Source organism: Gopherus evgoodei, chromosome 6, assembly GCF_007399415.2.
Source record: "Gopherus evgoodei ecotype Sinaloan lineage chromosome 6, rGopEvg1_v1.p, whole genome shotgun sequence".
In the NCBI taxonomy this organism is placed as follows: domain Eukaryota; kingdom Metazoa; phylum Chordata; order Testudines; family Testudinidae; genus Gopherus; species Gopherus evgoodei.
Window position 1 is genome coordinate 21,485,955 of NC_044327.1, and position 25,367 is coordinate 21,511,321.

At 41.4% G+C, this 25,367-nt stretch overlaps 1 long non-coding RNA gene across 1 annotated transcript; it reads left to right on the forward strand.

Moving 5' to 3' along the window:
- Nucleotides 1-25,112, forward strand: LOC115653814. Its single transcript, XR_004001012.1, has 4 exons — nucleotides 1-11; nucleotides 4,889-4,898; nucleotides 11,981-11,986; nucleotides 24,915-25,112. It is a non-coding gene; the product is annotated as an uncharacterized LOC115653814 (long non-coding RNA).
- The last annotated feature ends 255 nt before the right edge of the window (nucleotides 25,113-25,367 follow it).

Here is a 25,367-nt window from a genome sequence, read left to right on the forward strand (position 1 = left end):
CTGTAATATTTGTAGTGCCAGACCTTCAAGTGATGGAGGCTGACATGGTTCCACTGGCTTTGTCATTGTCAAAGTCGATGGAACTGTGTCAGTTCACTCCAGCTGAGGCTCTGACACAGAATACCTCAGCTTGTTAAGAGGAGGACTAGAGTGAGGGTGAGATCATTGGTGGGGGGTGGCCTTTTGTTTTGTTTTTTTACTTGTCGGAGGTGCCCACAGAGTACAGTGATATGCAGCCGATACTAGGTTCAGATATAGAATTTAGTGTTTAAAAAAATGGGGAAATCGCCCATAGTTACTAAAATGCATTACTCCAGCTTCTCATTTGAAGTGCCAAGCTGACTGATCTTGCTAACATGGCTGAGCTGATTGTGATCCATTCAACCTGAGCTGTTGCCTTCTGAAAGGGCTACTTACTACCTTTTCTGGCTATATCAAACATGAGAAAACCAGCAGTTATTTTTTTCTTCTGGAGAAGTACAGAGAAGCTCACTTAGGGCTTATACGTGTGTAATTGGGGAGGGAAGTGTGGGCAAAATCCCACCACTCCGCATGTGAAAAGCCAGCATTGTAGACATACCCTGTGTATGAAATTAGAGGGCTAGCACAAGGGCTTAAGTCTGCTACTTGATTGTTTGAACCTTTTTAAATAGGAGGCTAACACATACTCCTGTCCACAAGTGAATGGCCATCCGTTCATATGAACTTTCAAAGGAATAGCACAGGGAAACATGAACATGGGCCAGTCCAAGAGAAGTTTGGGATGTAATGAATGTTTGCCAGTGCTATTTTGTAGTCTTCGACAAACTCAGCTTTAAATTAGTATGTTCATTAAGTACCAACCCATTTCTATATGATTCTTTATGGTCTTTGCAACATTTAAATGAATTGCTATTAAATTAATAAAGAATTACCCCCCCATCCCTCCCCAAAAAACCCAAACCCTGCCTCCATTGCAATTCAGTGCATTTCAGTAAGTCATTAATTCTTTATTCCATTTTTTATTAGCCAGGTTAAGTGTTATCAGGATATTTCTGTCCGTGTGGGCGTATGGAAACCTCACTGTTTCGTAAGCGTAAAGCAGGACTGCTTTCATTCTGAGAGAAGCAGCTGTCCTTTGGGATTTTGATTGTGTGCTTTCTGAGGAGAAGGAGGTTCTGCATTGGCCCTTGTGAGATTTTTACTTCTAGTTTTTCTTAGCTTTGGTTGTACCCGGTTAAATTTGTTCTGGTCAGGAATGTTTGTATGCCAAGTCAAAGAGAATGTTAAGTTATGAATGTATCACAGGGGTTCTCAAACTGGCAGTCGGGACTCCTCAGGGGTTCGCCAGGTTATTACATGGAGGGTCTCAAGCTATCAGTCTCCACCCCAAACCCCACTTTGCCTCCAGCATTTATAATGGTGTTAAATATATAAAAACGTGTTTTTAATTTATAAGGGGGCTGTCGCACTCAGAGACTTGCTGTGTGAAAGTGGTCACCAGTACAAAAGTCTGAGAACCCCTGATGGATCACTTTAGATAGAGGCAGGTGGGGTTCACAAAATATTAGGTGAACGTACAAAATGTACCCCACATATATTCCTTATGCTTTGGATAGCATGGCCTTTTGGAAACATCTTTTAATTGGAATGATTTTGTCATTATATGTAATCCAAGAGTTGACAACTGTAAGGGACCAATTCTGGCATCCCCAGCATGTTTGTCTTAAAGGGTTTATAGCAGAACAGACCGTACTCCTTTTCTTTGTGCTTCTGGAAAAGGAGCAGCCACAATCCTAATAAAGATGCACCCTGCAAGCCCTGGGGCTGTGTAGCACTGTCTGCAGTGTTAAACATCCCTTCTCTTAAAGACAGCTTGCCTTGCTGGGGTGTTGCCCTATCCAGCGTTGACTTACAGTTCAGAGCTAGCGCCGAGGAAAAGACACCTTACGCCTCCAAAAAGGAGCTTTTTCTCCTGCCAGGTTTTCTATGAAGCATTCTGCCTGTCTGTTTTCTGTAGGCAGAATTTTGCTGTGAACTGCTAGCAGCTCAGTGCCCCTCTACACCCCTTGGCATCATGTTCAAGGCTTCTGCAGCTCCAGTACTGCCCTGTGAGTTAGTGTCTAGAGAATGTGTTCAATGATAGAAGCTTATATCGTACAGAATTCTCAGTGGCTGTTCAGACGCTTCTCTCCCTCTTCCTAAAACTAAGATTTCTATCTCTCTCTATTGGAAATGGTGAGATACCCATCTTTCTTGGCTCAGCTGTTTCATCTTTCCAGAGTAAAAGCAACCACCCAATTATACACACCCATAAATTAACTTGACAACCCACATACTGGAGCTGCCACGCTTCCCTGAGCTGTTTAAATTGTTCATGAGTTCTGAATCCCTGCAAAATAGAAGCTGTGAAGGAACATTACAAGCCCCAGTGGAAAGTGTTTCTTCCTTCTTTTCAGACTTATCAACAACACATTCTGTGAGGCGGTAGTTATGAGCCTCTGTTTCTCAGTGGAGTCATTATGCTAAGGAAGCCTCCAGTGCGCTCTCTCATAAGCATATCTTTAATAAGAAGGCTGAGTTCTCTGGTGGCTCATTTATCATACTCTGCATGACATGCTGGATTCAGAGGTTTGGAGGTTGCCGAAGTTCACATCCTAAAATGTGGAGGCTGTTTCAGTCCTCTTCACCACTTTGAAATGAGAGAGAATTTTGGCAAAATTTAAACCACCAGAATTTTCATGAAGTATTTGTGAAGTCTCATCTATACATTTATTGTTGAAATAATCCCAAACTCAAATTTGAAGCATGCTAGCAACTTTATGCAGCTTTGTTGCCTACAGCTTGCTTCTATCTATCCTGTTCTGAAAACTTTCCCTCTCACCTACCAACCAAAATATAAAATGCTCTGAAAAATTTCAGAGTAACATTCCATGCATTGTTGGCTCCTAATTCCATTAACTTTGTCTTTTATGTAAATGTGTATTCTGGTCTGCAGAACCCTTTCACTTGTACCCTATTTGATTTGATTGTGATCATTCAGATCAGAGGATCTAAACTGGATAATGGCATGGTGTGCCACTTCTCAGGCAGTGGTTCCAAAACACATGCTGGAGGTGGCTGTTATTGCTGAGATCAGAGGGTGTGAACTCCCTTAGGTGTGCCACCAAAGGCTAAATAATTGGAAAGACTTTTGAGAGGGTTCACTGTTATTGAGGTCAGATGATTTTACCTCTCTTAGGCCTTTTGATAGTCTGAGGATTTGCCCTGATTTCACTCATCAGCAAAGCTGCACTAGTGCAAATCCTCTAATTTAAAAAGGCAAAGTTTCTGTTTACACTGGAGGTGTTTAACTCTCTGAAGACTGGGGTTAGATGCACTGTTGCAAATTGCAGCTTACAACACTTTACCTCTTCTGTGCTAAAGGATTGCACTGGTATAGCTGCATCCGTGGCTGGTTACTAATGACTAAAATAAAGGCAAATTCTCAGTGTGTGAAGAGGCCTTACTAATCCCACAGAAAGCTATATAATTTAGAATGCCCTGACTGCATGAAACTGTAGCTCTGTGCTCCCTTGATCTTGTGCTCTGCAAGGCACAGTCAAGCTCAGTATTCCACTTGGATTTACAGAAGTAGCCAAGATTCTCAGAGGTTTACAAAGGATTTTGTCTGTTCAGCCATGCTTGCTTCTTTTACAGATATAACATTTGTAACTCCCCCTTATGTTGTAAATACCCAGGATTGCTGCAGCTCAACTTCACACTATATAATGGTGAGATTTCTTTCTCTAATAAGGTTTTCTTTTTCTGATGCCACGTATAAACATTCAAATCCAGAACTAAATTCTGCTATTCTTTAATGTTTGCAGAATTTAGCAAACTAAAATCCCAATAATGCAAGAAGAAATGTGGTCTGGCCTATTATTTGTATTAAGGTAGCTCCTTGAGGTTTTACCTGAGATCAGTACATTGCTAGCGCTAGGCACTGTACATACACATAGTAAGAGAGAGTCCCTGTCCTGGAAGAGCTTACAGTCTAAACAGATAAGTCAAAGAGTGGGAGAACGGAAGTTTTATTATTCACATCTTACAGATGGGGAACTGAGACATGGAGACTGACTGACCTTTAAGGAGTTTCTTGATAAACTCTAATTCTTCACAAGGTGTAAATTGTGTTTGGAGAAACCAGTACCACAACAATTAATTTTGCCCTGCTAAGCCACTGTCTGCAACTATTTTCAGCCTCCCTTTTGTGGATGCATTAACTTCTAATGAAAATCAATGCAACTTAGGCACCTAGCTACCATTTGAGCCTTTCAGAATCTCTCCCTACAGCTTTTCCTAAAAGGAACTTTCAAAACCATAAGATGTAAGTTGTCTCAGCATCAGATTTAATAGAGAGTAAATATTGCCTCTCAAAATTTCAAAAGACTCAATATAATAAACATGGACGTATATGGAGAGGCGTCCATTGACATCAGCAAATCCTGGATTATGCCTAGAAAGTGGGTATTAAGAAAAGGACATGCTTCTTTAAGATCTGATGCTGATACATGTCGGTAACTATTGTGGAATGTTTAGAAAATTATGTGGGAAAAGAAAACAAAAAGTTAAGGAATTTTGGTGGGGTGATGGTTCACCATATCCTGTCATCCCATAAGAAGAAGTAATGACCCATAAAAGCCCCTGAATATTTCTGCAACAGGAGCTGTTACTGACAAAATAATACAGCATGCTCCCTTTCTGCCTGGAAAGAGCTTAGCTTCTTTACTGTCTTTACAGCAAGAGCTATAGAATCAAGACTCTATCTTGCAATCCATTGTATTACAGTTCCTATTCCATCTATAACGCCGTGACTTGTACTGTTAGTCTCACAAAAATATTAGATCTAAATCAAAATGATCTAAAGCAACCTCTCTGTATTTTAGTAATTTTGTTATCAGCTTACTTTCAGATCCCAGCACTCTAATTCCTAATTGACTTTGTCACATTGTGAGAATGACACACTTTTTCAGCTAACCTAGAATCCAGATATTTCCAGCTCCTATAGAGCAGAGACTTATTAGCTAATGGAGGGTATCGCAGTTGGGAAAGATTTTCATATCTTGTTAGGTGACTCTGGTTTTCAGCCCATAGGCCCTAGATAACTACTGGAACAGCAGCGTCCACTGTATTGCAGAAAGCCAAATTTCTCATTGGAAAGATGAAATATTCTGTTACAAAACATGTGGCTTTGGCAAATGCAAGTGAAGGACAGGATCCTTTTCATGGGAGTTATACTTGTCAGTGAGCAAGGACTTTTCACATAAGTAAGAGTTTTCAGGGTCATGTAGGGTGACCAGTCAGCAAGTGTGAAAAATCAGGACGGGGGTGGGAGATAATTGGCATCTGTATAAGAAAAAAACTCCACCAGAGAGGTCCTTTGGGACCATCTGCCTGTCCCAAGTCAGCATAACGGAGGAGGGTTGGGCGTGGGGCTAGCAACTCCACCCCTAAAAAAAAAATCCACCTGTTACAGAAACGCCAACAATAGAGACAACAGAGACTTTTACCCTGGAAAAAGAAGGGTCTTCAATTCGAAGATGCATGATGCTGGGTGGTAAAAGCTGTGAGGAAGCCATTAAGCCGATTACCCTTCTTGCAACCAGGAGGATTACCATAGGCACATGGAACGTGAGGACCATGTATGAGGCAGGAAAGACAGCTCAGGTTGCAGCAGAGATGAGGAGTAACAACCTGACGCTATTAGGCATTAGCTAGACAAGATGGACGCAAGCGGGACAGAGACGACTGTTGACGGGAGAGCTGTTGCTGTATTCAGGACATGAAGGGAGTGACGCACCCCACACACAGGGAGTAGTCTTCATGTTGCCCAAGCAGGCACAGAGAGCATTGATTGGTTGGGAGGCACATGGTCCCAGGATCATCACAGCATCCTTCAGAACTAAAATGAAGAGGATTAAGATGAATGTTGTCCAGTGCTACGCTCCAACTAATGACAGCAAAGAGGAGGACAAAGATTATTTTTACAACAGACTCCAGAAAATATTAGAGATTCTCCCAGACAAAGACATCATCATCCTTATGGGAGACTTTAATGCCAAAATTAGACCTGACAACACAGGATATGAACAAGTCATGGGGACCCACGCTCTGGGAGAGATGAGTGAGAATGGAGAGAGATTTGTGGATTTGTGTGCATTTAACAACCTGGTCATAGGAGGTAGCATCTTTCCTCACAAGCGGATCCACAAGAGTACCTGGGTATCACCAGCAGGCGCGACAGAAAATCAGATTGATCATGTCTGCATTAGCAAGAAGTTTAGAAGATCCTTGCAGGATGTTAGAGTTAGAATAGGAGCAGACGCAGTGTCCAACCATCACTTAGTGGTGGCCAGATTGAAGCTGAAGCTGAAAAAGAACTGGATAGACGCGTCAGACAGAAGAGTGAAGTACAACGTCAGCCTTCTGAAGGACCATAAGACCAAGGAAGATTTTGGACTGAGGCTGAAGAATAAGTTTTCCGTATTACAGGATCGGTCTGAGGAAGACAGTGTACTAAACAGATGGCAGAAAGTGAGAGAGACCCTTAGGTCAGTATGCCAGGAAGTGCTTGGAATTAAGAAACGCCAGCAGAAAGAGTGGATCACAGCAGAGACCTTGATCAAGATAGAAGACAGAAAGAAGAAGAAGGAGGCAGCAGTCAATAACAGCAGGACTAGAGCAGCAAAGACCAAAGCTCAAAAAGAGTATGCTGAAGCCCACGGAGCAGTGAAGAGGAATATCAGGAAGGACAAGAGAGAGTAAGTGGATGAACTGGCAGCAGAAGCGGAGCAAGCAGCATACAGCGGTAATATGAAACAGCTGTATGATACTACCAAGCGACTGTCTGGAAAGTTCAGCAAGCCAGAAGGTCCCGTTAAAGACAAGCAGGGAAAGTCTATAACAGGAATCGAACAACAGATGAACAGATGGGCAGAGCACTTTGAGGAACTCCTGAACAGACCAGTACCACCAAATCCACCAGATATCAACTCAGCTAACGAGGACCTCCCAATTAATTGCGATAAACCAACCAGAGACGAGATCAGAAAAGCCATCACCATGATGAAGAATAGGAAGGCGGCTGGACCTGATGACATCCCAGCAGAGGCCCTGAAAGCAGACCTGGATGCTTTAGTGGAAATGCTGTACCCCCTCTTTGAGAAGATATGGGAAGAAGAAGTGATTCCGGTAGACTGGAAAGAGGGATATCTCATCAAAATCCCCAAGAAAGGAGACCTTAGCAACTGTGCCAATAATAGAGGAATCACACTCCTGTCGGTGCCAGGGAAGGTCTTCAACCGAGTCCTCTTAGAGAGAATGAAGGATGCCATCGATCCAGAGCTATGAGATGAACAGGCAGGTTTCTGGCAGAACAGATCATGCACGGACCAGATAGCAATGCTTCGCATCATAGTCGAGCAGTCTATAGAGTGGAGCTCCTCGTTGTACATCAATTTTGCTGACTATGAGAAAGCGTTCGATAGCGTGGATCGAGAGACCCTTTGGAAGCTCCTTCGGCACTACGGCATCTCGGCAAAGGTGGTCAACCTGACCTGATCAAGAACTCATATGACGGTATACATTGTAGAGTGATCCATGGAAGGTAGCTTACTAACAGCTTCCAGGTGCAAACTGGAGTCAGGCAAGGATGCTTGTTGTCACCACTTCTCTTTCTTCTCGTCATCGATTGGATTATGAAGACATCCACCTACGAGCATAAGAACGGAATCCAGTGGACGTTGTGGACCCAGCTTGATGACCTGGACTTTGCTGACGACCTTGCACTCCTTTCACGTTGTAAACAGCAGATGCAAGAGAAGATCAACGTAGTGGCAGCCACGTCATCACAGGTTGGCCTCAACATTCATAAGGACAAGACCAAGATCCTTAGGATTAACTCCACTAACAATGACCCAGTCACACTGAAAGGAAGCCCCCTGGAAGAAGTGCAGTCCTTCATCTACCTAGGTAGCATCATCGACCAGCAGGGTGGCACAGACGCAGACATCAAAGTAAGGATTGGTATGGCAAGAGCAGCCTTCTTACAGCTCAAGAACATCTGGAGCTCTAGAGAGCTGTCTTTGGCAATAAAAATTCGACTGTTCAACTCCAATGTGAAATCAGTCCTACTATATGGAGCTGAAACCTGGAGGACAACCAAAACAACCATCAGGAAGATCCAGATCTTCATTAATAGCTGCCTCAGAAGGATTCTCCAGATCCGCTGGCCAGACACCATCAGTAACATCCACCTCTTGGAGAGGACCTGTCAACTCCCAGCAGAGGAAGAAATCAGAAGGAGAAGGTGGGGTTGGATAGGACATACACTATGCAAGCAGCCAACTAACATCACCAGACAGGCACTGCGATGGAACCCCCAAGGCAAGCGGAAAAGAGGCCATCCAAGAAACACCTGGTGACGTGACCTTCAGTCTGATAGCAAAAAAATGGGCTATACCTGGAACCAGTTAGAACGAATGGCCCAGGATAGAGGACTCTGGAGATCTGTTGTTGGTGGCCCATACCCTGACTGAGGTGACGGGCATGAGTGAGTGATAAGAAAAAGCCCCAAATATTGGGATTGTCCCTATAAAATCAGGACATCTGGTCACCCTAGGATCATGCAAATAGCTGAGATTTCTTCAAGATTGGGAAGTCCCAAATATAAAAGGAATCATATATTGACATATAACCCATGATGTCATTGTGACAAGGAGAACTTAGTACAATACCTTGCAATGTGATTTATAAAACAAACAGTAAACAGCATTAAATTTTGAATTTGTCTTATTTGTTAACATGACCAACCTGGAGAAATGTATGTAGTACAGCTCTCCCTTGATAAAACACTGCTCTTGGGAGTCAGAGAGAAATCCTGTTTTATCCAGAAGAAGGAAAGCAGGATCTGAAACGTTTTCATTTGGAACCTAAGTGTTGCCCAAGGTAAAACTACACAATGCTAAAGCAACGATAATTGGCTCCTCCTGGCTTTCCCCATTGAAAGAAATTGAAATTCAATTGACTTTCAGTGGTGATAATGGTGGAGCGGCAATTGTCATTGCTGTGACATTGTATATTTCTAGATCAGGCGGCTTTAGAAGCCAAGCAAAAAATATTGTTGCAAATTAGGAAATGATCTAAGAATGCATTTGATGGAAGGACAGCATATATGATGAATACCATATGCTGTGTAGCAAGGTTACCTGGCTGAGGTGTTTATCTGCCCAGAAAATGGTTATTTAAATAATATTTTGAAGGTCCTTTTGTTTTGCAAGTAAATAACGATGTCGTATGTTAAACAAATATGACTTTAAGTGCCAAAGAGTTCACTAGCCCAGGATACGCACATTACCAGGCATACAGATAGTATAATCAAGTGGTGGCGGTTTTAGTAAAATAGGATTTCCATCCTCTCACTGCCCTGAAAATCCCAGCTAACCCCTGTTGCTCAGTGTCTCCCCCTTGCTGTGCCTAGTCCCTCAAAAAAAGATTTCCCCCCTTCCCTCATTAACATTAATTTCTTATAAAGAAATTCTATTTCATATTTTGTTATTACCATTTGTATTAATAAACATGTTATAGCACCATAATTTTGCAATACATTTACAGCCTGAGGTGGTACAGTCTAAATAAGAAACATAGAACATGAAGATCAAAAACTAAGAAAGTTGATAGGGACAAGAGGAAAAAAGGTTCATCAAATAAGAGTGGCATTAGATCATGAGCGACTCTTATGATTCTATTGGGGTGAGGCAGCCATGTTTGTTGTAGAATGGTCAGAGCCAGTATTCAATTCACAGGAGCGAAACTAGGGGTGCTGGGTGTGCTTCCGCATCCCCTGGTTTAAGGTGGTTTCCATTATATACAGGGTTTACAGTTGGATTCAGTGGCTCTCAGCACTCCTACCATACAAATTGTTCCAGCACCTGTGATTCCATTCCAAAAGATGTTGGGCCTGCATCTCCATTGCCAGGCATCTTGTGTCATCATTTGCACGAGTACAAAGTGGACATTGTTTTACATTATTTGGCACCAATGCAAATAACGACACAAGATGCAGGGCAATAGAGAATTGAACCCATGGTTTCTCACTGTCAGCGTTACTTGAGAAAGTATTGCACAAGTAACAGAGTAATTATCTGTTATACGGTTTGGAACAAAGGGAACCCATGTGGTTTCCTACATATACTTCCAAGTAGTGTATGAGTAAGCAACACTAATAGTGCTGAGCCTTACTAAAACTCAGTAGGAGTTAAAAATAGCAGGATTGCACAATCAGTTTAGGTCTAGTTGTGAACCTATTACAAACCTCAGAAGTATGTAAACTGCTGGAAATGAATGTGAGCAGCAGTCAGTGTGCTAGAGGAGGGAGAATATAAAATACATTTTCTTCTAAGGGTTCTAATAAATTTCTTACTTTCTCAGCCAATCAGTCATATGTACCATTGCATTTTTTTTTGTTTTCCCATACACCACAGACTATGGGACTGCATGGGGGATGTTAGCAAGAGGGAAAGAAAAGAGCTGGTTGAAGATCATTCACCAAATGTATTCCACAAACAATGCTGTTAATCAAATATGTTATATAAAGAGTGACTTCATAGAATGATAGACTTTAAGGTCAGAAGGGACCATTATGATTGTCTAGTCTGACCTGCTGCATAATACAGGCCACACCTGCTCCTGTATCAAACCCCTAACCTATGTCTGAGCTATTGAAGTCCTCAAATTGTGGTTTAAATACTTCAAGGTGCAGAGAATCCTCCAGCAAGTGGCCCGTGCCCCATGCTGCAGAGGAAGGCAAAAATGCCCCAGGGCCTCTGGCAATCTGCCCTGGAGGAAACTTCCTTACTGACCCCAAATATGGCGATCAGCTAAACCCTGAGCATGTGGGCAAGACTCATCAGCCAGAAACCAAGGATAGAATTCTCTATAGTATCTCAGGTCCCACCCCATCTAACATCCCATCACAGGCCATTGGGCATATTTACTGCTAATAGTCAAAGATCAATTAATTGCCAAAATTAGGCTATCTCATTATACCATCCCCTCCATAAATTTATCAAGCTTAGTCTTGAAGCCAGATATGTCTTTGGCCCCCACTGCTTCCCTTGGAATGCTGTTCCAGAACTTCACTACTCTGATGGTTAGAAACCTTCATCTAATTTCAAGTCTAAACTTCCTGATAGCCAGTTTATATCCATTTGTTCTTGTGTCCACATTGGTGCTGAGCTTAAATAATTCCTCACCCTCCCTGGTATTTATTCCTCTGATATATTTATAGAGAGCAATCATATCTCTCCCCAGCCTTCTTTTGGTTAGGCTAAACAAGCCAAGCTCTTTGAGTTTCCTTTCATAAGACAGGTTTTCCATTCCTCAGATCATCCTAGTAGCCCTTCTCTGAACCTGTTCCAGTTTGAATTCATCATCCTTAAACATGGGAGACCAGAACTGCACACAGTATTCCAGATGAGGTCTCACCAGTGCCTTGTATAACGGTACTAACACCTTCTTATCTCTACTGAAAATACCTCACCTGATGCATCCCAAGACCACATTAGCTTTTTTCACAGCCATAACATATTGGCTGCTCACAGTCATCCTGTGATCAACCAATACTCTGAGGTCCTTCTCCTATTCCGTTACTTCCAACTGATGTGTTCCCAGCTTGGGGGTTGTTCAAGAAACTCTAAAGCTAGTCAAACAATATCTGCTGAATATTTTATTCTTCAAATAGTAGTACATTATTCATCAAATATATTGGTGAATAATTTTATCCAATATTTGACAAGAAGAGAAGGAAGGGTCTTGCCAGACAAGGACGTGGCATCAACATATCATATTACCATGCTGGAGATTCAGGGTTAATATTGACCTTGGTACAGATGGGGCTAGTGGAATTAGTGCATTCGTGGAAGTAATGTGCCTGGTGTTAGGGGCAAAGCTTTCACTTGAGCAAGATGTTAAGAAGCTCTGCCTGGCAGATGTGCTGATCCACACCTTTCCCAGGTGTCTTGGCCACAATGCTGCTGCCCACTGCTCCTCAGTTCTGTGGCTGTGCTGTTCAACTTTGAGCCAGCCAGGTGGAGAGCCCTACAGACATCTTGTGTTTCTACAATCCACTCTCTGTCAAGTTTCTGGTGCTGAGGTCCTGAAACCCCAAATTATGCAGCAGAAGCCATCATAGATTCAGTCCTGGGTTATCTCTGTATTTCTGTGGTATCCACGGGATCAACTTCATGGAAGAAGCTTAGCAAGGTAGAAAATCCCCCCAGAGAGCTATAGCAGCAGCAACACTTGGCATTTTAGGTTTTTCTTTTCCTATCAGTCCCACTATGCTGGCACTTACAGCATGTGCAGTACATACACTGCATATCCCCGGCATAGGTATAAATAGCATCATAGATGGTGATGCACTGGTTAGGCAAGTAAAGACATTCCAGAACCTTATACCTGACACAGCTCCCTGCGCACACGAGCAGTGCCACCTATGTCTACACAGCTATTTTTAGCATATTGCCCTGCTGTCTCCCCACTTCTGGAACCTTTCCCTGATGTCTTCTTCCTGCCAGAGCCTTTCACTGCTGCATGTAGCTATGCACTGCAACGTGGACATAGCCTGCTTTTCACTGAGGTATGTAGCTACACCTACCCTACGTGCCACTGTCAGTGCAGCCAATGCATTAGTATATTGGACAGGAGGTCTGAGTAAAAGATGCTCTGCATCAGATCTGCTTCTATGCAGAATTTGAAGGAGCAGGGCATTACAAATAAAGATGAAGCCTTCATCTAGTCAATCTCCAAACAAAAGAACCATTGTGCTGAAATTTCACAGAAAGGTGAATTATCGTGGCATATGATATTGCCTGGCTTTAGGTGGTGAACATTTTCAAGTGAAAGTTCATGAACGTTTTTACCATAGAGTCATAGAAATGTAGGGCTGAAAGGGACTTGAAGAGGTCATGTAGTCCACTCCCCAAAGGCTGAGGCCGGTCTAAGTAAATCTAGACCATTCCTGACAGGTGTTTGTCCAAACTGTTCTTTAAAACCTCCCATGGTAACCTCTGCTAACATTTAACTATCCTAACAATTAGAAAGTTTTTCCTATTAACTAATCTAAATCTCCTTTGCTGCAGATTATACTGATAGTTTCTTGTCCTACCTTCAGTGGACATGGAAAACAATTGGTTCCTGGCCTCTTTGTAACCACTCTTAAGGTATTTTAAGACTTTTATCAGATCCCCTCTCAGTCTTTTTTTCTCAAGAGTGAACATACCCCATTTTTTTAACCTTTCCTCACAGGGCAGATTTTCGAAACATTTTATCATTTCTGTTATTCTCCTCTGGACTGTCTTCAGTTTGTCCAAATCTTTCATAAAGTGTGTGACCCAGAACTGGACCCAATATTCCAGCTGAGGCCTCACTATGCTGGAGAGGAACAATTACCTCTTGTTTTTTGCTTGTGATACTCTTGTCAATACACCCCAAAATGATATTGGCTTTTTTTCACAACTGCATCACATTGTTGACTCATATTCAATTTGTGATCCATTATAACCCCTAGATTCTTTTCAGTAGAATTGCCCTAATCAGTTCTTCCCAATTTTGTACTTGTGCATTTCATTCTTCCTTACTACATGTAGTATTTTACATTTGCCTTGAATTTCATTTTGTTGACTTCAGACCAATTCTCCAATTTATCTAGGGTGTTTTGAATTTTAATCCTATCCTCTAAAGTGCTTGCAACCCCTTCCTGCTCAGTGTCATCTACAAAGTTTACAAGCATGCTCTCTACTCCATTATCCAAGTCATTAATGAAAATATTAAATAGTAACAGAGCCATGTGGAACCCCACTAAATGCATCCTCTCAGTTTGACAATGAATCATTGATAACTATCTTGAGTAACAGGATTGTACTCAGCCTTGCTTACTAAAGGACTCAAACATACTAAATTCAAGATACATCAGGTCTACTACTTTCCCACTATCCACTAGGTCAATGATCCTGTCCAAGAAGGCCTTAGGTTCGTTTGGCATGATCTGTTCTTCACAATTCCATGTTTCACAGGAACATCATAATGGCCAGAATGGATCAGTTCAATGGTTCAATTAGTCCAGTATCATGTTTCTAGCTGCAGTCAGTATCCAATACTTAAGAGGAAGATGCAAGAAATCCTGCAGTTATAGAATAACCTGACCACAGGAAAAGTTTCTTCCCAGTCCACATTAGCTAGTGAAAGGGGTATGCCCAGGAGCAGAAGGGTTTAGATCCATTCAAAAACTCTTGTTTTTAATCCTTATAACTCTGGATTTCTCCATTATACAGATAAGCATCTAAACACCTTTGAATCCTAAGCTCCTGGCTTCAGTGATGTCTTGTAGTGATCGATGAGCAAGAAGAGAAGGAAACAGGTTAATGTTCAGGCCCCACCATCCCCTTAGTGGTTTAATTACCATTTTCACTATTCTAGTAGAGAATATTTGGTCAGAGTTTTTCCATTTTATGAAAAAACATAAAAATGGTGGTTGGTGGAGGCATATGTGGTGATTGTGTTTTGTTTCCCCATTTACCAGTGAACAAGTTCACTGTGTGAAATATTTTGCTCATACAGTATTCCATCTTGTATTTCCTCGCTGCTCAGGGTAACCTTCAATCAGCATATTCTTTGGAATGAGCTTGAAGTGTTTGTTCTATATTTTATGTTGAGCTTGGGCTCCTGTCTGTTGCTGACAAATGACTTGTTAACATATTGTTTCTGAAGCGCAATTTGCATTTCTGTGAACCAGGGATTAGGCATTGTGTGTAGATTAGGAATAATTTATGTCTAATTAATAATGGATGTTTTTTTCTCTCCTGCCTGAGATTTTGTTTTGCATAATATGAGAAGAGCAGAGTACTCCCTGGTGATGACAAGAGAAAGCACTTCTCAATTGCAAATAACATGAAAACATTTAAATAGGAGGCAACTGGTGTTTTAACCACTTGAGTGCTGACTGGTGTGTCAGTTATGTCCAGCTAGTGCACTTCCTTTTGGAGGCTTGAATATTGCTGGCTGTTACATTTCCCTTACCTTTGGTTCACTTGAATGGTTGGCCCACAGAAAACCAATGCTAGAACTTGTACCTTTTGCCATTTGAGAAATGGCTTTTCTCAGCAAATGTACATGGAGAGAGTGAACAAATTTTATTTGGCTGTAATTTGTTCCTTTCAGTTTTCTCACCTGTTAATAACAATCCATGCTGCACTGTTCAACATATATATAACGTAATGCCCTCTTAAAGGAGAGCCTACCATAAGCTTTCCTTACAAACAATCCTTTTTCCTGTCAAACTAGATAATACATAAAAGACAGAGACTAAAAGACACTAAAGTTCCCATTATTGTATTATTTTAAGTATTAGATTATATTTTTAGGAATCATTTGACAATTTTATAGCTTTCGATTTTTTTTAATCTGTGATGATTGTGGGATAGTCTTTCAGCTGAAAAGGCACCATATGAGAGAGGAGAAATTCTGGGCTATAAAAATTACAATAATTTTATCAGCAACTTTACAATTGGGGAAGGACCAAGAATCAAAAATACATTTAATGACTGAGAAGTCTTTTGAAATTAATGTTCATTCTCTCCCTCATTAAGAAACAAATGGGCTGTAAAGTGGGTTAATCAATGGAACCTTTTTGTAGGGTGGGGATGGAGCACTGAAAAGAGAGGTTATTTGGCTAAGATGTTAAACGTAGGTCACTGGTGTCGGTGGAGGTGTAAAATAAAAGAGCAGGGGACCTTGTCAACATTCCCATTCTAAATAAAGCGTGTTCTAATATCTAAGGCTGTGTGAGCTGCTCAGGAGCACTGTGGGTGCACTCCAGTGCCTAGTGAAGCCACAGAAGGACGTTGGCTTCAGTGGGAATTGGACTGGGGCCAAGCCTGTATTAGCACCACACTGGGATTTATCATTGGTGTTCACTTCAAAGTCAATGAAAGTTAAGCGGGTAAAACCTATGCAGTTTTTTTGAAAATGTAGCAGTCTCTTGACTGCTTCACTAATTACTACCAATAATGAGATAACCAGTAGTGCAGAGTGTATCCCTCTTATGTTGCCCAGTGTAGAGAGTAGCAAAACTGTCATGTGGAAGGGAGAGGTGGTTTCAAAGATGGTTACTTACTTTACATAGCTACTTTTATGTCCTTCATAAAAACTGGGGGCAGGAGAAGGGGAGGGGCAATGAAACCAGAACAGTGCTCTTTGGCATATTCTACCCCCTCCACAGACAAAAGCCCACCTCATTCATGGGATCAGTCATTATAACTATCCCTGTGCACTATGTGAGTCCTCTGAGGCTCAGTGTAAGGCAGGGGGGCTAGGCATTAATTAATCGCCAGCCTGATTGCAAGCTGGATGTCTCTCTCCTGTGAGGGTCAGGGGGTATGTCTGAGAAAAGTGGAATGAAAGTCCCAGCACTAAGGTAACTGGGAATTGGTGGGTTTGTCCTTATGGAAAAGTCTCACAATCTAATAGAGATTAAACCAAGAGGGCTTTATAGAAATGTTTTGATAGATTTTAAGAGAATGTTATAATTTCTATAGGCCTTTTTTGGGCCCTCCAATAGGATTGTAAAACGGGGATAAATTCTCTCCTGAAATCTATAGGATTGGTACCAAAAAATCCAGTAGAAAGGTTAGTATTTCTGCAGGACTTTTCTGTAAGAAATTACTGAAGAACCCCGTCCTGTCCAGCTTAATCTCTCCTTGCTCCCTCTTTCAACTTCACTACTATCATCTCTGATAAAGGACAGATGTCATCTCTGAGGCCCAGATTATGCATCATGTGATTTACAAGTAATTAGTCATCACTGCCAGACTGTATTTCAGTGTCCAGTAGGCAGGCAGGCAGGTGGGTTAATTCAGTGGCTATTGTAAACGGAAGTATTTCAAGTGGGTGGAAATAGTTTGATTCCCCCCGCCCCCGCCCATCAGTGTAAGGAAGGGCTGGCTGTTGTATTTTATGTGGCAGCTCACTGAAGAGATAGGGTACTGGAGGCCTACAGGCAGTGCAACAATGACAGAAGGATCAGCCTTATAAGGTCTGAGGATAGTTTTGCAGTTAACTCCTTAGCTACAGTAAGATAAAATTCTCTTTCTATCAAGTCAATACCAACTAGAATTGTGACCCAACCTATCACCCAAAACAGTGTCAGACCCTTAGAACTCCACCTCTTTTGCAGGAAGGATTTTTTTTCCACAGGCACTTGGTGACATCTACCCAATGAACTGGAGGTTCTTTGCAGGACAGGTGGCATTCTAAGGCTCCCGGACAATGTCTGAAGTATCTTGTCCAAGAGCCAGGCATCCATAATAGTATACTGAGATGCAGCATGCTCTAAAGTTACTTCAACAAGCTACTCAGAGAAAGATTGCTCTGCCCTCCATCCAAAGAGTGGCTAAATGCCACAATACTGAACACACCCTAACCTAATACATGTTAACTTGCAGAGAGAGCCTTGTTTTATTAAGGTGGTGTTGACCTTTGCTCTAATTTTATTTTAAAGATTGATTCCTTTTTTGATTACTGTTGTAAGAGTGCTCTGTAAATCAGATTCATGTGGATGCATGGGAAACTGGCAATGATTGTGTGGAGTGTTCTCCCACTGGCAAACTTCAAGTTGGGAAAGGTGGTGTCAGACAATCTAGCATCACAAATCTCCTGAGGGCAGGTGGCAGAAGGAAGATAGGACTCAGAGTGAAACTATACAAAATGAAAGAGCTTTGAGGTCACCAAGTCATTTCAAATCCTATATAGTTTACTGAAAATATTCAGTTTAATTTATAGGAAGAAAGGTGTTACAGGAGTGCTCTACAAGCGAGATGTCTGTATATAGGTAAATAGTTAATAGTTCCTGGGGTGCAGACGACCAATGAAACTTGTGCACTGCAGCTGTTCACATCAGCACATAACAGTGACTCTCACTTCTTCTTTTTTGTGTTAGGTACTGCTCCGGGTTGTTCTGGAATACAAAATGTTTTCTCTCATGGTAGAGTGCTTCAACTGATAGGGAAAAAAACCCATAGGTTTTACTTGCTTTAGGGCATATTCTGCCTGCTTCCTTTTTAAAAAATGTGAAATCCATATAACACTCTACCAGAAAGGTACATGACTTGTTAATGCCCTAAATCAGAACAAAGTGAAAATATACATTTTTACTCCAGTATCACATTCTGCATAGCTATAAAATGTGCACACAGAGCGTAATGCGTACCTATTCTAGTGCTGCTGAGTTCTAGTCAGTAAAAGTATTTTAAAATTCTTATAAACATACATCTCATTCTCAGAGCTCCCTCAGGAATTTTTTTTAATGATTGGTTTAGTGGTAGTGAAAGTTAGTGTATTGGTAGCACTAAAGTCTTCTGTGTCTCAACAGAAGAGGTATAGAATGAGAAACGTAAGATTTACCGAAGTAACATGTAGCATAGACAAGGTCAAATTGACTTTCCCAACGTCACACAAGATTAGAAGATGAATGAATATTTTTTTTTCTTTTGGTGGCAAAACTTAAAAATCAGTGGGCAAGGCATCATTTCAGATCAACTCAAAATGAATTTTATTTTGTTTCTTCTTGCTGAAACAAAAGGGGGGAAATTTCATCTTGGGTCAAGTGAAACTTTGTTTAATCTGGAACAACTTTTCAGCTTTTCATTTTGTTTAGTTTTGGGATTTTTTTTACACTCCTTTAAAAATAAATCTAACTATATTTGGAAACAAGCTGCAAAAATGTCAAAACATTTAGGCTTTTTCTTTATTTAAAAAAAAGTTTTTTTCCCTGCCAAATTATTATGTAGTTTCAGCTGACCCAAAAGTGCAGTGTTGTGTAAATAAACAGTTTGACTGAAAACTGTCACCCTGCTCCGTAGGGAATACACATGCTCCCATAGGAGCTGCCCCATCATGTTCATTTCTTGTGAAATGGAACCTCACAGAGGGCAGTCCAAGAGGGCCTTTTGCAGCCACTAAAGACTGGTGCATAAATGCAAAGGCACATGAAATTCTGTGACTGTTTAACTCATTTCAGACCCTTCAAAGTTTTGGACTGAGGGAAGTTTGGATAATTTCTTATTTTATCCAGACCTATTAGCTCATCCTTTTTCAGCAAACTGTGTTGACTCAGACAGGAATATGGCAATTATCTGTCACTGTTTGGACATGTAAAAAGCACATGAATCATGGATGGAGAATTTTCTTCTTCTCCTACAAGTACTCATACTTATTCCCAGGCTGCCCCTTGCCAATGGGGAAATTTCCTAGTCAGAATCCATAAACCCACCACCTTGTCCTTCAAATCCCTCTTCAAAATTTACCTCTTCCATAATGTATAAAATAAACTGCTACCCAGATCAGATTTTAGTACCATCCTGTTATGGCTATTACCTGTCTCCCTAAACTCACACCAGCTCAATTTTGTGTCTCTCCCACCCTTTAGGGCTTGTCTTTAAATTTGTATGTTCTGTGAGGGAAGGGAATCTCATCTATTCTGTTTGTACAGCAGTCATGGAGAGCGCAGGCTCAGGGCCTGGAACCCCGCTGAATGAAGTTCAGATAGGACTCTTCTTGCAGTGTGACAACCCCTCAGGGCACATTCTCACTATGGCCATCATCCTTGGCTTCAGCGCCTTCTGAATCTGATTTCAGTGCGTTCAGCACTCCTGTGCACACTGTGAGTTTCCTACAGTGAGTCTGCCTGAATGGGACACCTGGGGAAGGGCCATGCACCCCAGTTTGGCAGTCAATAGTGACTCTCAGCCAGCATTGTAAAACAGAAGGGTGTATCAGTTGTCTGGGAGGCAGTGTAGAACAGATCTTGTTTGCACAGAAATTAGGAACATTCGGACGGGGGGTGGGGGGGAAATCCAGAGCCCTGGGCTCTCTCCCCACCCCTAGTCCCAAACCAGGAGAGTGACTTGCTTCCAGCAGCCCATTCTCAGTCACACCCAGTTGTCTCTCCTCCATCCTTTGCCTGGGAAAGAGACAAACAAATCACCTCACCTCCACCTCTTGCTTTGTTTTCCAACACCTCCAGCTGGCTCTTGCAGAGGATGGGCCTCATCCATCAGTTGCCAGGATACAGTTGTCTGTGCCCAGGCAGCCAGACAGCAGTCTCATCTGCCCTCTAGGGGTATCTGCAATGATCACAAACCCTTGTTCCACCACTAGATACTTGAGAAACACGGGAAAATGAGGCACACACATTATTCAGACAAAACATTAAGAATGTTCCCACTTCTAACACAATAGAATCCAAGCTGGTTGTGGCCTCTAGGTGCTACTGCAAAATAGATGTTAAATATCACCATATTGATGAAGAGATCAGTAAAATGTTATGAAAGGAGACTTTCTTACTGTAAATGTAGAGCAAAGGACAGTAAAGGACAGTAATTCCATTTTAGTGGAGGATTTCAATATTTTGAAATTTGATTTTGTTCCAACTTGGGACTGAATGGGATGGGAGCAACCCTAGGAGCCCCAGCTCAGAGGCAGTCCACCTGGCAGGCTTCTGAGGATCTGGATAAGTGAGCTGGCATGAAATCAGGTAGGTTTCCAGTGGAAGTTCATTGAAATTGAATCTCTCCACAAAATATTTCCATTTCCACAACTCGCTAGTTGAAATTATTCTGACTAGCTCTATGTAAACAGTTCTCAGTACTCATTTATCAATATATGATGGATCGTTGTGTAACCAGATACAACATAGTGGCTTCCTTGACCTTTTGCTCCAGGTGTGATATCATAGAAAAATGAAAAGCGCTCTGTGTATTTATGAAAGCATATATTGTTTACCAAATGCTTCAGGAAGTATGTGGAAATTGTTATCGTATGTGAAGTTATGAAGTTTGGCTATGTATGTGTCACTGAAATATGTTGTGAGGTTGAAAACACTCACAAGCAGACTTTCAGGTACAACAGTAAAAAGGACCAAACAATGTTAATGGCTTATTGAGGAAATGCACACAAGTACAAGGATTACCCGAGGGACTGTGTACAATAGAAATCTCTTACAGAGAGCACTACACAATGGGAACTGTTTGACCCAGGTCACAGCAAAAGAGCAAGTGGGAAGAAGATATAAAAGGGTGACAATGACATCATGAGGTACCTCACTCTCCCTGCAACAACACACCTGGAAAACCTGATGGGCGAGGACTGAACAGTTGGAAGTGATGGTCCCAGGCTAGAAGGATCTTTAACCTGTGTATAAAAACCTGGGAAAGCCAAGGCAACTTGTGCCTTACGAATCTGCCAGCCTATTTATCACTCAGAGTGAGAATTTGCTAATGTATATCCTACCAATCTATTGTGTTTAAGCTCAGTTTGTGATTTTTGTTTTACTAAAGTAATTTGCTTTGATCTGTTTGCTGTCCCATATAGTCACTTAAAGTCTATCTTGTGTAGTTAATAAACTTGTTTTTGTTTACTCTGAAATCAGTTTGTGGAATTCAAAAAGCTATGCATATGTTCTTTTACATTGAGAAAGGTGGTGGATTTTATGAGCTTACATTGAGAAAGGTGGTGGATTTTATGAGCTTACGCTATACAGATTTCTGTGCAGGGCAAGACAATACAATTTTGGGTTTACATTCCAAAGGGGGCATGCACTTGAATGCTGGGAAATTCCTGAGCTGAGTCTTCCCACACAGAACTGATCTCAGTGTCTCTGTCTTTCTGCAGCTGGATTTGTCCCTATCTGTGTGTTTTCTGGAGGAGGCTTGAGGGTCTGGCTCAGCAGGGCAATGTAAGGGAACCCAGACTGGTGGAATTGGTGGGCTCAGTGATACCCCAGTATTTCAGGTGGCACACTGGGGCGGGGGAGGGGGGAATCCATCACTATGTGTTTTCTTCCATATACAAATTGCAACCACTTTCAGTTTTAAAATAGTAAAGAACAAAAATCGTCTAAATAGAGAATATAGAGAATGTGTTTTCTGTACAAACCTCAGACATTTCAATGATTAAATAGGTGCTACCTCTGCACACAGGTATGGTTTTGGAAATGAAAATGTGCACCAGACAGAAAAAATTCCTAGCTTCACACTATATAAATACTACACTTTTAAATAGTTTTAATTTTTGGTAGTTATGAACAGAAAACAATCATTGTACAAGAATCAAGAGACAGGAATGATCCAAACTCAATGAAATAGTAATATATTGATTAGCATAAATACAAAACAAGCAAGTTTGCTGACATAATACCAATTCTCAGTCAATCAAATTTAAGGTGATCGTGACATTTTACATTTTTGACAGTCTGTCTGCTTTGAAGGACACTAGACTAGTAACATACATATTACAGAAAATAATAAATGGTGACTAGGTATATTTTATAAGCCTAAAAATATTGCCCATTTTTATGTTCTATGTCCAATACATTTGAGTACAGTGTGAAGTTTATGTATACATTTTAGTGCATTTTAAAAAAATGAAGTTAAGTCAAATCCAAATGTGTCTACTATGAGCCACAAAGTTGAATGCATTTCCTTTAAGTGAGAAAGAAGATTCTCAAGGTAGATTTCATTTTTCCAGTAAGTACTGCAGATTTCCTAACACCGATACAGCTCTCCATTGCATTCAATAAATGCAGAATAGAGATCCCCACTGCTATAAAGAGATGTGTAGTGTGGATGAGAGAAAAAATTAGGCTTCAGAGTCTAGTTTGCTAGACACACATAAAACACAATAGGGCAAATTCTGCACTGACTTATATGCTGCAAACTGACTTCAAAAGGATTGCATAAATTGCAAGTCAGGGCAAATCTTGGCCATACCTGGTGTTCTAACACTGATGTAAAAATGGCAGGCATGGCCGGCCCCAGTCACACTGGTACATATTTGAGTGAAATTCACTTTTGCTTTGTGAACTTTTCATAGACATAAGGTTTTCAAAGGATAAAATTCACTTGCAGATTCATAGAGTTTAAGGCCAGAAGGTTCCATTTGATCATTTAGTCTGACCTCTTGTATATCACAGGCCATTAGATTTCACCCAGTTAGCCCTGTAGTGAGCCCAATAACTTGGGTTTGGCTAAAGTATAACATTCAGAAAGGCATCCAGTCAAGATGACTGGCTCAGGATGGTCACCAGGGCAGTAGAATTGGCCTTGTATTATGGTGATTTTGCTGGGCAGAGAGTGTGCAAAGGAGCCCTGCAACCCCTGTGATCCATGGACTTGCACCACTTCTTTGTAATCCAGTGTGGAGGAGAATTTAAGACAAGCGTGGAGAGGGTCAAGAACATGGCTGCTAGGTCTGCAGTTATGGTGATCCATTCTAAACAGGGATGGAAAGCTATAACAGGGATGGAAAGCTGCTATACCAGTCTCATGGCTGTAATATCATCCACACACTTCTCTAAAACCTGCCTGAGACTGTGGGTCTGAATTCCTACACCCTCTCTGTCATGTAGGGAGATGTTTACTTGGGCTTTGTGTGAGGCAGTAGGGAAGAACTGCATCCTAAATGGCTGAATTATATTGTCTCTGACCACAGGTGGCTCTATGTATTTTGCCGCCCCAAGCATGACAGTAAGGTGGCTTTTGGAGGCACACCTGTGGGAGGTCTGCCGATAAGGTGGATTCAGCAGCATGCTTGTGGGAGGTCCGTCTGTCCTGCGCCTTTGGTGTACCTGCTGCCGAATTGCTGCCCAAACCGCTGGACCAGCGGACCTCCTGCAGGTTCACTGCTGAAAGCCGCCTGCCTGCCTCCCTCACAGTGACTGGCAGGCTGCCCCCCGCAGCTTGCCTCCCCAGGCACGCAAGCGCTGATGCCTAGAGCTGCCTGTCTGTGACAGGAGCACTAAAGCACATGGGACTCCTGTAAAAGGACAACTTTGGAAGTGGGGGGCTTCAAACTTATTAAATCAACTAATTAAATCTTGCTCAGTCTATGTAACACTTATAACTTGGTTTCATTGGAATGATGTACAGTAGGTGAAGAGTTTTAGGGTTGAGTTGGTATTGTGTGGAAACTCAAAACTCTGACACCACCACTTGTAATTTAGTCAGACTCTAATAAACTAAGTTTTTTGTTTCCTTTTACACCCCTCTTAGTTATTGTTGCCCCCACCACACCCAGTCCTCTAAGTGGCAGACAAACTTTTGAGGGTCCATCCCCCAAATAATGTAAATATCTTTTCAGTGAATCTTTCCTAGCAAATATTCCATTAAAAGTTATTTTAAGGTGTAGAGGCAAATCTCTCTGATTCTGCAAAAGTACTTTGCTTTAAACACTACACAAATAAAATTTATAAAGTGAATAAAACTACATTTTTCTCTCATTGCTTGTATTGGATGATATGAGTTAACCAGTTTGCTTGATGAGTTCTTAGAAGCCAACCTCTGAATGGATCAGGCAGAACATTTATTATGAGGTATTCCTCCAAAATCACATAAGAATAAATTCTACTTCCTGAGAAGCTGTGTGATTGTGATTTTTATTTACAAAGCAACAGGAGAGTGCAAAGGGTACTACCGCATCTTTCAGTGCCTTGTGGACTTTCTTGATCTTTACAGAATTGCTAAATTCTGTTTAATCCCCTCCCCTGCCCACCACACACACAGCTATTTTTTTAAGACTGTCTAGTCCATGTAACATTGTCAGAGTCTGCTGACAAGTCACAATCAAGGCTTTTCCTTGTGTCACTTAGGGAATATACTGTTGTCACCCAGGAAAATATTCTCGATTCACTGTATACTCAGAAAAATAAAGCTCACAACCAAGGAAATATTATGACACTTGTCCCTAAACAAAATGATATGGCCTTGTATTATCCTTTCTAGTGGCAATATGTGAGAGTATGGTCCACAACCTGGCTGTTGCTACATGGGGATGTGCAAAAGGAGATGTCATGAACATACAGTTAAGAGTAGCATAAAATCCCTCCTTTACCTGTAAAGGGGTAAGAAGCTCAAATAACCTGGTTGGCACCAGACCAGAAGGACCAATAAGGAGAGAAGATACTTTAAGATCTGTGGGGAAAGGTTTTTGCTTTGTGCTCTGTTGTTGTTCTCTCTGAGACAAAGAAAGAGACCAAGCAGGTAATCCAGCTCCTACTGAAATGATACATCTAATATTACAGAAATAGTAAGTAATAGCAAGGAAATCCGATTATCTTTATTCCTGTTGATTTTTTTTCTTTTTTGGTAACTTTAAAGTTTTTCCTAGAGGGGAATCATCTGTGTTTTGGATCTGATTACCCTGTAAGATTACCTTCCATCCTGATTTTACAGAGGTGCTTCTTTTCCTTTATCTTTATGATAAAGTTCTGCTTTTATGAACCTGATGAGTTTTTAGTG